This window comes from Platalea leucorodia (genome assembly GCF_965183815.1).
Source record: "Platalea leucorodia genome assembly, contig: HAP1_HAP1_SCAFFOLD_745, whole genome shotgun sequence".
Classification (NCBI taxonomy): Eukaryota; Metazoa; Chordata; class Aves; order Pelecaniformes; family Threskiornithidae; genus Platalea; species Platalea leucorodia.
In genome coordinates, this window is record NW_028120906.1 from 1 (window position 1) to 11,133 (window position 11,133).

The window sequence follows — 11,133 nt, forward strand, 5'->3', positions numbered from 1 at the left end:
CCCCGCCCCCCGCACGCACCCGCAGGCGCAGCCCCCGCCCCCACTGCCCCACGGCCCGGTAGGCGCCGCTGCCGTTGCCGCCCTGGAACTGGAAGATGTCGTAGCGCCCCGGCGCGTCCCCGTTCTCGTTGAAGCTCACCGGCGTCCCCGCGCTGCCTGCCCCCCAGTCCCAACCAGTATAAACCAGTATAAACCAGTCCAAACCGGTACAAAGCAGTCCAAACCAGTCCCGACCCCCACAAACCAGTATAAACCAGTAAAACCCCCCCTGGCGCCGCGCGGTAATGCCCGCGCCCCCCCCGCCAGCACCGGCATCCCCCCGCTATAGGGCAAACCAGTGCTCCCAGTATAGACCAGTAAGGCCCCGGGATGGTCCAGTGACTCCTGGTGAGGTTTGGTGCTCCTTCCCAGTACTCCCAGTAAGGCCCAGTGCCCCCCAGTGCCCAGAAACTCCCAGCAATCCCCCTCCCTCCACCTCCCAGTGCCTCCCAGTATATCCCAGTATGCTCTCCAGTGCCTCCCAGTGCCCCACAGCCCCCTCCCAGTCCCTCCCAGTATACCCCAGTATGCTCTCCAGTCCCTCCCAGTCCCTCCCAGTGCCCCACAGCCCCCTCCCAGTCCCTCCCAGTGCCCCACAGCCCCCTCCCAGTGCCCCACAGCCCCCTCTCAGTGCCCCCCAGCCCCCTCCCAGTCCCTCCCAGTGCCTCCCAGTCCCTCCCAGTGCCCCCCAGCGCCCCTCCCAGTCCCTCCCAGTGCCCCACAGCCCCCCTCTCAGTGCCCCCCAGCCCCCTCCCAGTCCCTCCCAGTGCCCCCAAGCGCCCTCCCAGCCCCCCTCCCAGTCCCTCCCAGTGCCCCCAGCCCCCTCCCAGTGCCTCCCAGCCCCCTCCCAGTCCCTCCCAGCCCCCTCCCAGTCCCCCCCCAGTGCCTCCCAGTGCCCCCCCAGTGCCCCCAGTACCGTTGAAGGCGACGCGGCGGATGTGGGCGAGGAGGCGGCGCCCGTCGGGGGGGTCCATGCGGGCGAGCAGAGGCGGCCGCCGGGGCAGGCCTCCCCCAGGAGGGCGTGGAGGCCGTGGGCCATGGCCAGCACCGCGTCGATGACGAACTGCACCTTCCCCTCCTGCTCGTAGGGCGAGTCCCGGCCAATCCGCTCGCGGCCTGCCCCACACTTGGGGGTCAGCGACCCACGGCCGCCCCCCAACTTGGGGGGCGCCCGGGGGCACCCATTGTGGAGGGAAGGGGGCACCCGGGGGTGAAGGGGTGGGGGGTGAGGGTGCCCCATGGGGTGGGGAAGGGCTGGGTGGGATGGCTCTGCCCCACACTTGGGGGTCAGCGACCCACGACAGCCCCCACAGCTATGGGGTGGGCACCCAGGGAGGCCCCACATATAGGGATCAGGCACCTATGGGTGCCCCACACTTGGGGGTCAGCACAGGCTGCCCCACATCACAGCCACTCACAGCCATGGGGCAGAGCCAGGTGCCGTGGGGCAGCCGTGGGGTGCTATGGGGCAGAGGCAGGGGTGCTATGGGGCACGCCGTGGGGTGCTATGGGGCAGAGGCAGGGGTGTTATGGGGCACGCCATGGGGTGCTATGGGGCAGAGGCAGGGGTGCTATGGGGCACGCCGTGGGGTGCTATGGGGCAGAAGGGGGTTACCTGTGCACTTGCGGACGGGGGTGCCGGGGCCGCCGTGGGGCTCGCCGTGGGGCTCGCTGTGGGGCAGGCGGCAGTTGAAGTCGTCCTCCCAGAACTCGTGGAACCAGAGGTTGCGACGGTTGTTCTCCAGCGAGCGGGAGGTGAAGTACTCGTCGAAGCCTGGGTGGGGGGCACCCCATAGCGCCGTGGGGCACCCCATAGCACCGTGGGGCTGCCCCATAGCGCCGTGGGGCACCCCATAGCGCCGTGGGGCTGCCCCATAGCCAGATGCATCGGGAAGGTGACGGGTCCCCTCCCCACCCACCCCACTCGGGGCTGGGTGAGACCCCCCCCAGGGTGCCGTGGGGCCGGCCGTGGGGCTGCCCCATAGCGCCGTGGGGCTGCCCCATAGCGCCCGCACTCACCGGGGACGGAGGCGCGCTTGGGGAGGATGGTGATGGCGCCGCGGGCGGCCTCCTCCAGCCCCTGCACGGGCGCCATCTTGGTGCCCCAGCTGTCGGAGCCCACCCAGGAGAAGTGACCCGAGAGGTTGGCGCGGGGCGGCCGCCTCCAGCACCCGCCTGCGGGGAGAGGGGGTTACTGGGAGCACTGGGAGGGACTGGGGGGTTAACTGGGAGCACTGGGAGGGACTGGGAGGGACTGGGAGGGGAGGGGGTCTTACTGGGAGGGACTGGGGGGGTTACTGGGAGCACTGGGAGGGACTGGGAGGGCCTGGGAGGGGAGGGGGTCTTACTGGGAGGGACTGGGGGGGTTACTGGGAGCACTGGGAGGGACTGGGAGGGACTGGGAGGGGAGGGGGTCTTACTGGGAGGGACTGGGGGGGTTACTGGGAGCACTGGGAGGGACTGGGAGGGACTGGGAGGGGAGGGGGTCTTACTGGGAGGGACTGGGGGGGTTACTGGGAGCACTGGGAGGGACTGGGAGGGACTGGGAGGGGAGGGGGTCTTACTGGGAGGGACTGGGAGGGGAGGGGGTCTTACTGGGAGGGACTGGGGGAGACTGGGGGGGTACTGGGAGCACTGGGGGAGACTGGGGGGGGTACTGGGAGCACTGGGAGGGGGGGGGGGTTACTGGGAGGGACTGGGAGGGACTGGGAGGGGAGTGGGTCTTACTGGGAGGGACTGGGGGGAATGGGGGGGTTACTGGGAGCACTGGGAGGGACTGGGAGGGACTGGGAGGGGAGGGGGGGTTACTGGGAGCACTGGGAGGGGAGGGGGTCTTACTGGGAGGGACTGGGGGAGACTGGGGGGGTACTGGGAGCACTGGGAGGGACTGGGAGGGGCTGGGGGGGTTACTGGGAGGGACTGGGTGGGACTGGGAGGGACTGGAGGGGAGGGGGTCTTACTGGGAGGGACTGGGGGAGACTGGGGAGGTACTGGGAGCACTGGGAGGGACTGGGAGGGACTGGGAGGGGAGGGGGGGTTACTGGGAGGGACTGGGGGGGTTACTGGGAGCACTGGGAGGGACTGGGAGGGACTGGGAGGGGAGGGGGTCTTACTGGGAGGGACTGGGAGGGGGAGGGGGGGTTACTGGGAGCACTGGGAGGGACTGGGAGGGACTGGGAGGGGAGGGGGTCTTACTGGGAGGGACTGGGGGAGACGGGGGGGGTACTGGGAGCACTGGGAGCACTGGGAGGGACTGGGAGGGGAGTGGGGGATTACTGGGAGGGAACTGGGGGGGGTTACTGGGAGCACTGGGAGGGACTGGGAGGGGAGGGGGGAGTTACTGGGAGGGACTGGGGGGGTTAACTGGGAGCACTGGGAGGGACTGGGGGGGACTGGGAGGGGAGGGGGGGTACTGGGAGCACTGGGAGGGAGTGGGAGGGGAGTGGGGTGTTACTGGGGGGGATTGGGGGGGACTGAAGGGCTTACTGGGAGCACTGGGAGGGTAACGGGGGGGGTTACTGGGAGCACTGGGAGGGACTGGGACAGACTGGGGGCTACAATACAGGTTTCTAATTGGGGGCTATTGGTCTATACTGGGCCTCGGTGGTCTATACTGGTCTATACTGGTCTATACTGGTCTGTACTGGTCTGTACTGGTCATTACTGGTCACTTGCTTGGGTGTCACCCATGCTGGTGAAGCCGCTGTGGGCCCTGCTGGTGGCGCTGCAGGGCGTTACTGGGCCAGTTCTGGGTCTATACTGGTCCGTACTGGTCCGTACTGGTCTATAATGGTCTATACTGGTCTATACTGGTCTGTACTGGGGGTTACTGGGGGTTACTGGTTACGTGTTTGACATCACCCATGCTGGTGAAGCTGCCATGGGCCATGCTGGTGACACTGGGGGGGTTCCTGGGCCAGTTCTGGGTCTATACTGGTCCATACTGGTCTATAATGGTTTATACTGGTCTATACTGGTCTGTACTGGGGGTTACTGGGGGTTACTGGTCACGTGTTTGACATCACCCATGCTGGTGAAGCCGCCATGGGCCATGCTGGTGGCACTGGGTGGGGGTGTCCTGGGCCAGTTCATGGTCTATACTGGTCCGTACTGGTCCGTACTGGTCTATAATGGTCTATACTGGTCTGTACTGGGGCTTACTGGTCACTTGTTTGGTGTCACCCATGCTGGTGAAGCCACCATGGGCCATGCTGGTGACACTGGGGGGGTTACTGGGCCAGTTCTGGGTCTATACTGGTCCGTACTGGTCTATAATGGTTTATACCGGTCTATACTGGTCTGTACTGGGGGTTACTGGGGGTTACTGGTCACTCGTTTGGTGTCACCCATGCTGGTGAAGCCACTACGGGTTGCGCTGGGATCGCTGGGGGGGGTTCCTGGGCCAGTTCTGGGTCTATACTGGTCTGTACTGGTCTGTACTGGTCTGTACTGGTTTGTACTGGTCTGTACTGGTCTGTACTGGTCTCACCGGATGTCGTCCTCGTTGGCGAAGAGGACGACGCCGCGGGCGGTCGACGTCTCCATCAGGCGCCCAATCACCTTGGTGAACTCCCCTGGGCGCGGCTCCCGCGGGATCTTGATGGACTGGGCGATGCACAGGCCCCCTGCACCAGTACAAACCAGTACAAACCAGTACAAACCAGTACAAACCAGTATAAACCAGGACCGCCCCCCACTACCCCCCCCAAGACCCCAGTTACGCGCCGGATGGCAACACCATCCCCACGCCTTGCAGAGCCCTCCCAGTGCCTCCCAGTGCCTCCCAGTATATCCCAGTGCCTCCCAGTATATCCCAGTGCCTCCCAGTATGGCCCGGTGCCCCTCCCAGTATGGCTCAGTGCCCCTCCCAGTATGGCCCAGTCCCCTACTGGTCTCAGAGGAAGGTGTCCCACTGGTTTCCATCAAAGGTGAGGGTGGAGCCCGCCCTCCCAGTGCTCCCAGTACGGCCCAGTGCCCCCTCCCAGTGCTCCCAGTATACCCCAGTGCCCTTCCCAGTACAACCCAGTCCCTTACTGGTCTCAGAGGAAGCCATCACCACCTCTCCCACTCCCTTTACCACGACGCATGAGGCTGGATCCCTCCCTCCCAGTGCCTCCCAGTGCCTCCCAGTGCCTCCCAGTGCCTCCCAGTATATCCTAGTGCCCCTCCCAGTGCTCCCACTGCCTCTCCCAGTGCTCCCAGTGCCTCCCAGTCCAGCCCAGTCCCTTACTGGTCTCAGAGGAAGCCATCACCACCTCTCCCACTCAATTTGCCATCACATATGAGGCTGGATCCCTCCCTCCCAGTGCCTCCCAGTGCCTCCCAGTGCCTCCCAGTGCCTCCCAGTGCCCCTCCCACTGCTCCAGTGCCTCTCCCAGTGCTCCCAGTGCCTCCCAGTCCAACCCAGTCCCCTTACTGGTCTCATCCAAAACCATCACTCCCTCTCCCACTCCCTTTACCACGACGCATGAGGCTGGATCCCTCCCTCCAGTGCCTCCCAGTGCCTCCCAGTACATCCAGTACCCCCCCAGTGCCTTCTAGTCCCTCCCAGTATATCCCAGTGCCTCTCCCAGTGCCTCCCAGTCCAACCCAGTCCCTTACTGGTCTCAGAGGAACCTATCACCACCTCTCCCACTCCCTTTACCATGAGGTATGAGGCTGGATCCCTCCCTCCCAGTGCCTCCCAGTGCCTCCCAGTGCCTCCCAGTATATCCTAGTGCCCCTCCCAGTGCTCCCACTGCCTCTCCCAGTGCTCCCAGTGCCTCCCAGTCCAACCCAGTCCCTTACTGGTCTCAGAGGAAGCCATCACCACCTCTCCCACTCAATTTGCCATCACATATGAGGCTGGATCCCTCCCTCCCAGTGCCTCCCAGTGCCTCCCAGTGCCTCCCAGTGCCTCCCAGCGCCTCCCAGTGCCTCCCAGTATCCCCCAGTGCCTCCCAGTGCCCCTCCCACTGCTCCCAGTGCCTCTCCCAGTGCTCCCAGTGCCTCCCAGTCCAACCCAGTCCCTTACTGGTCTCATCCAAAGCCATCACCACCTCTCCCACTCCCTTTACCACGACGCATGAGGCTGGATCCCTCCCTCCCAGCGCCTCCCAGTGCCTCCCAGTGCCTCCCAGCGCCTCCCAGTATATCCTAGTGCCCCTCCCAGTGCTCCCACTGCCTCTCCCAGTGCTCCCAGTGCCTCCCAGTCCAACCCAGTCCCTTACTGGTCTCATCCAAAGCCATCACTCCCTCTCCCACTCCCTTTACCACGACGCATGAGGCTGGATCCCTCCCTCCCAGTGCCTCCCAGTGCCTCCCAGTGCCTCCCAGTGCCCCCCAGCGCCTCACCGGCCTCCCGGGAGCTCTGGACGAAGGCCTCGACGCCGCTCTCGCCGTAGTTGCCCTCGGAGGCGAGGGTGGAGACGTAGCTCCAGCCCAGGGCCCGCACCACGTCCACCATCGCCTTGCGCCTGGTAGGAGTCGGGGGGCACCACCCGCGAGAAGAACTCGTAGCGCCCCGGGTCGCTCAGCTCCGGCGCCGTCGAGGCGTAGCTGATCTGCGGGATCTGGGGACAAAGGGGACAGGGGACACGTTAGGGGACATCGGGGGACACGGGGAGATTGGGGGACACGGGGGACATGGGGGACACGGGGGACATGGGGGACACGGGGACATGGGGGACATGGGGGGGACACAGGGGACGTGGGGACGTGGGGACGCCCCGGGTCGCTCAGCTCCGGCGCCGTCGAGGCGTAGCTGATCTGCGGGATCTGGGGACAAAGGGGACAGGGGACACGTTAGGGGACATCGGGGGGACACGGGGAGATTGGGGGACACGGGGGACATGGGGGACACGGGGGACATGGGGACACGGGGACATGGGGGACATGGGGGGGGACACAGGGGACGTGGGGACGTGGGGACGCCCCGGGTCGCTCAGCTCCGGCGCCGTCGAGGCGTAGCTGATCTGCGGGATCTGGGGACAAAGGGGACAGGGGACACGTTAGGGGACATCGGGGGACATGGGGACATCGGGGGGACACGGGGGACATGGGGGGCCATGGGGACGTTGGGGACATCGGGGACGGGGGGGGACGGGGGGATGGGGGGGGACGCTGGGGACATTGGGGACGGGGGGGCGTTGGGGACATCAGGGGACGCTGGGGACATCGGGGACGGGGGGGGACGCTGGGGACATTGGGGACGGGGGGGACGCTGGGGACATCGGGGACGGGGGGGACGCTGGGGACATCGGGGACGTCCGGGCCCCCCCGTGTCCCTAATCCCCCCTAATCCCCCGGGGCCATTTGCTGCCGCCCCAGGGCCTTGTGGGTAACGGGGGGGGGGGGGAAGGTTCTGGAAGGGGACCCAGGCGGGGGAGGGGCCCTGCCCCGCGTCCCCAAGGTCCCCCAGGGTCCCCACGTCCCCCCCGACACCCAGGGGGCATCGGCCACCGGAGGGGGGGGAGGTGGCCACAGGTCCCCCGACATCCCCAACGTCCCCAAGGCCCCCAAGGTCCCCGAGGTCCCCAACGTCCCCAAGGCCCCCAAGGCCCCCAAGGTCCCCGAGGTCCCCAACGTCCCCAAGGCCCCCAAGGCCCCCAAGGTCCCCGAGGTCCCCAACGTCCCCAAGGTCCCCAAGGTCCCCAATGTCCCCAACGTCCCCAAGGCCCCGCTCACGGCGAAGAGGCGCAGGACGTTGGCCACCCCGATGGAGCCGGTGACGTCCCCAAGGTCCCCAAGGTCCCCAAGACGTCCCCAACGCCCCACTCATGGCCAAGAGCCAGAGAACATTGGCCACCACGATGGAGCCAATGATGTCCCCAACGCGTCCCCAAGGTCCCCAACGTCCCCAACACCCCACTCACGGCGAAAAGGCGCAGGACGTTGGCCACCCCGATGGAGCCGGTGACGTCCCCAAAGTCCCCAAGGTCCCCAAGGTCCCCAAGGCCCCACTCATGGCCAAGAGCCGCAGGACGTTGGCCACCCCGATGGAGCCGATGACGTCCCCAACGTCCCCAAGGTCCCCAAGGTCCCCAAGGCCCCACTCATGGCCAAGAGCCGCAGGACGTTGGCCACCACGATGGAGCCGATGACGTCCCCAACGTCCCCAAGGTCTCCAATGTCCCCAAGGCCCCACTCACGGCCAAGAGCCGCAGGACGTTGGCCACCACGATGAAGCCGATGACGTCCCCCAACGTCCCCAAGGTCTCCAATGTCCCCAATGCCCCACTCACGGCCAAGAGCCGCAGGACGTTGGCCACCACGATGGAGCTGATGACGTCCCCAACGTCCCCAACGTCCCCAAGGCCCCACTCATGGCCAAGAGCCGCAGGACGTTGGCCACCCCGATGGAGCCGGTGACGTCCCCAAGGTCCCCAACGTCCCCTGTGCCCCACTCACGGCGAAGAGGCGCAGGACGTTGGCCACCATGATGGAGACGGAGCTGGCGGAGGCGCCGATGACGCCCACCAGGCGCTCGGGCGGGGCGCGGCGGGGGCCGCTGCCGTCGCCGCAGGCCCCCTCCCCCTCCCCGGGGGGCAGGAGGCTGCGGACGAAGCCCAGGGCCTGCTCCAGGGCGTAGGTGTCCCCGCGAGCAGGTGTCCAGGATCCGCGCCCCAGGGTGACGTTGGGCAGCACCCGCGGGTCCCCGTTGACGCGGTCCAGGGCGTAGAGCATGGCCTCCAGGCGCTGGATCCCCTTCTCCTTCTTCAGGGCCCCGCAGGGGACCCCGGCGGGGCCGCGGGCGTGGACGGGGAAGAGCCCCCCCCAGGGTGAGGTCGCCCTCCAGGCGGATGGCGTGGGGCTGGGTGGGGGCGGGGGGGCGCCCGGGCCGCCCCCCACAGGGCGCCCAGGGCCAGCAGGAGCCGCATGGCGGGGGCGGGGCCACCCCGGGGGGGGGGGGGGCGCCCTATGGGGGGGGGGCACCCTATGGGGTGGGCACTCTATGGGGGGCACCCTGGGGGGGGGCGCCCTATGGGGGGGGCACCCTATGGGGTGGGCACTCTATGGGGGGCACCCTGGGGGGGGGCGCCCTATGGGGGGGGGCCCTATGGGGTGAGGGACACCCTGGGGGGTGGGCACTCTATGGGGGGGGGCACCCTATGGGGTGGGCGCCCTATGGGATGAGGGGCACCCTGTGGGGTGGGCGCCCTATGGGGGGGCACCCTGGGGGGGGGGGGGCGCCCTGTGGGGTGGGCGCCCTATGGGGGGGGGCCCTATGGGGTGGGGGCACCCTGTGGGGTGGGCGCCCTATGGGGGGGGGACCCTATGGGGTGGGGGGGCACCCTGTGGGGGGACGACTCTATGGGGGGGAGCCACCCTATGGGGTGGAGGGGCACCCTATGGGGGGGGACTCTATGGGGTGGGGGCACCCTGTGGGGTGGGCACCCTAGGGGGGGCGCCCTATGGGGGGGCACCCTATGGGGGGGGGACCCTATGGGGGGGGCCACCCTATGGGGTGGAGGGGGGCACCCTATGGGGGGGGACTCTATGGGGTGTGGGGGCACCCTGTGGGGGGGGGACCCTATAGGTGGGGAGCACCCTATGGGGGTGGGGGGGCACCCTGTGGGGTGGGGGGCACCCTATGGGGTGTGGGGGGCACCCTATGGAGTGGGGGGGCACCCTAGGGGTGGGGGGGCACCCTACGAGGGGGGCACCCTATGGGGTGTGGGGGGCACCCTATGGGTGGGGGGGGCACCCTGCGGGGCGGGGGGGCCCTGTCCCCTATGGGTGGGGGGCACCCTATGGGTGGGGGGGCACCCTGTGGGGCGGGGGGCCCTGTCCCCTATGGGTGGGGGGTCCCCGCTCACCTGGGTCCCTGCGGCCGCCTGGGGCCCTCGGCGACGCCAGCGCAGGCGGGGGGGGTCCCCTCCCCCACCCCAACCCCCCCAGCCGCGGGGGGAGGGGCGGGCCCGGACGCCTGGGACCCCCCCTCCCCTCCCCTCCCCCCCCCAGCTTGGCCGAACTCCCAGCATCCCCCGGGGCCCCCATTAGCGGCAGCTGGTAACGGGGGGGGGGGAGGGGGGGCCCGACCCCTCCCCCCCCCGCGGATTAGGGGGGAGGGGATAATCCGGATGCTCGGCTGCTGCCGGGGGGGGGGGGGAGGGGACATTTGGGGGGGGCCATGGGGACATTGGGGGGGGGAGGGGACATGGGGGGGAGGGGACATTTGGGGGGGGAAGGGACATTTGGGGGGGCTATGGGGACATGGGGGGGGAGGGGACATTGGGGGGGGAGGGGATATGGGGGGGAGGGGACATTTGGGGGGGGGGCATGGGGACATTGGGGGGGGGAGGGGGACATGGGGGGGAGGGGACATTTGGGGGGGGAAGGGACATTTGGGGGGGCTATGGGGACATGGGGGGGGAGGGGACATTTGGGGGGGGGCATGGGGACATTGGGGGGGGCCCCTGAGGGGACCTGGGGGGGGGGGTGAGGGGGACATTGGAGGGGAGGGGACATTTGGGGGGGGCCCTGAGGGGGGGGTGAGGGAGTGAGGGGACATTGGGGGGCTATGGGGACATTGGGGGGACAGTGGGGGGGGCTATGGGGGCCCCGGGGGGCTGTGGGGACATTTTGGGGGGACATTGGGGGAGTGAGGGGACATTGGGGGGCCCTGAGGGGACACTGGGGGGGGGGCTGAGGGGACATTTTGGGGGTGAGGGGACATTTGGGGGGGCCATGGGGACATTGGGGGGGCTTAAGGGGCCGGGGGGGGTGAGGGGGGCTATGGGGGACACTGGGGGGGGGTGGAGGGGACATTGGGGGGGCTGAGGGGACATTGGGGGGGCTATGGGGGACATTGGGGGGGGGCTAAGGGGACCCAGGGGGGTTTAAGGGGACATTTGGGGGCAATGGGGACATTTGGGGGAGCTGAGGGGACATTGGGGGGGCTGAGGGGACACTGGGGGGCCTGAGGGGACATTAGGGGGGTGAGGGGACATTTGGGGGGCCCTGAGGGGGACATCGGGGGGGCTATGGGGGACATCGGGGGGGCCCTGAGGGGACATCGGGGGGCTATGGGGGACATCGGGGGGGCCCTGAGGGGACATTGGGGCCCCCGGGGCCCTGAGGGGCCTGGGAGGGGGCTGAGGGACCCGGGGGGGC

At 68.6% G+C, this 11,133-nt stretch overlaps 1 pseudogene across 1 annotated transcript; it reads right to left on the bottom strand.

Annotated features, from left to right (window-relative positions):
- Positions 1-19: 19 nt before the first annotated feature.
- LOC309604402 (metabotropic glutamate receptor 6-like) lies at positions 20-8,935 on the bottom strand (annotated as a pseudogene). Its single transcript has 7 exons — positions 8,428-8,935; positions 6,373-6,590; positions 4,529-4,664; positions 2,059-2,214; positions 1,655-1,813; positions 956-1,155; positions 20-156 (listed from the first exon to the last, which is right to left on the bottom strand). The product of its transcript is annotated as a metabotropic glutamate receptor 6-like (transcript).
- Between the last annotated feature and the right edge of the window lie 2,198 nt (positions 8,936-11,133).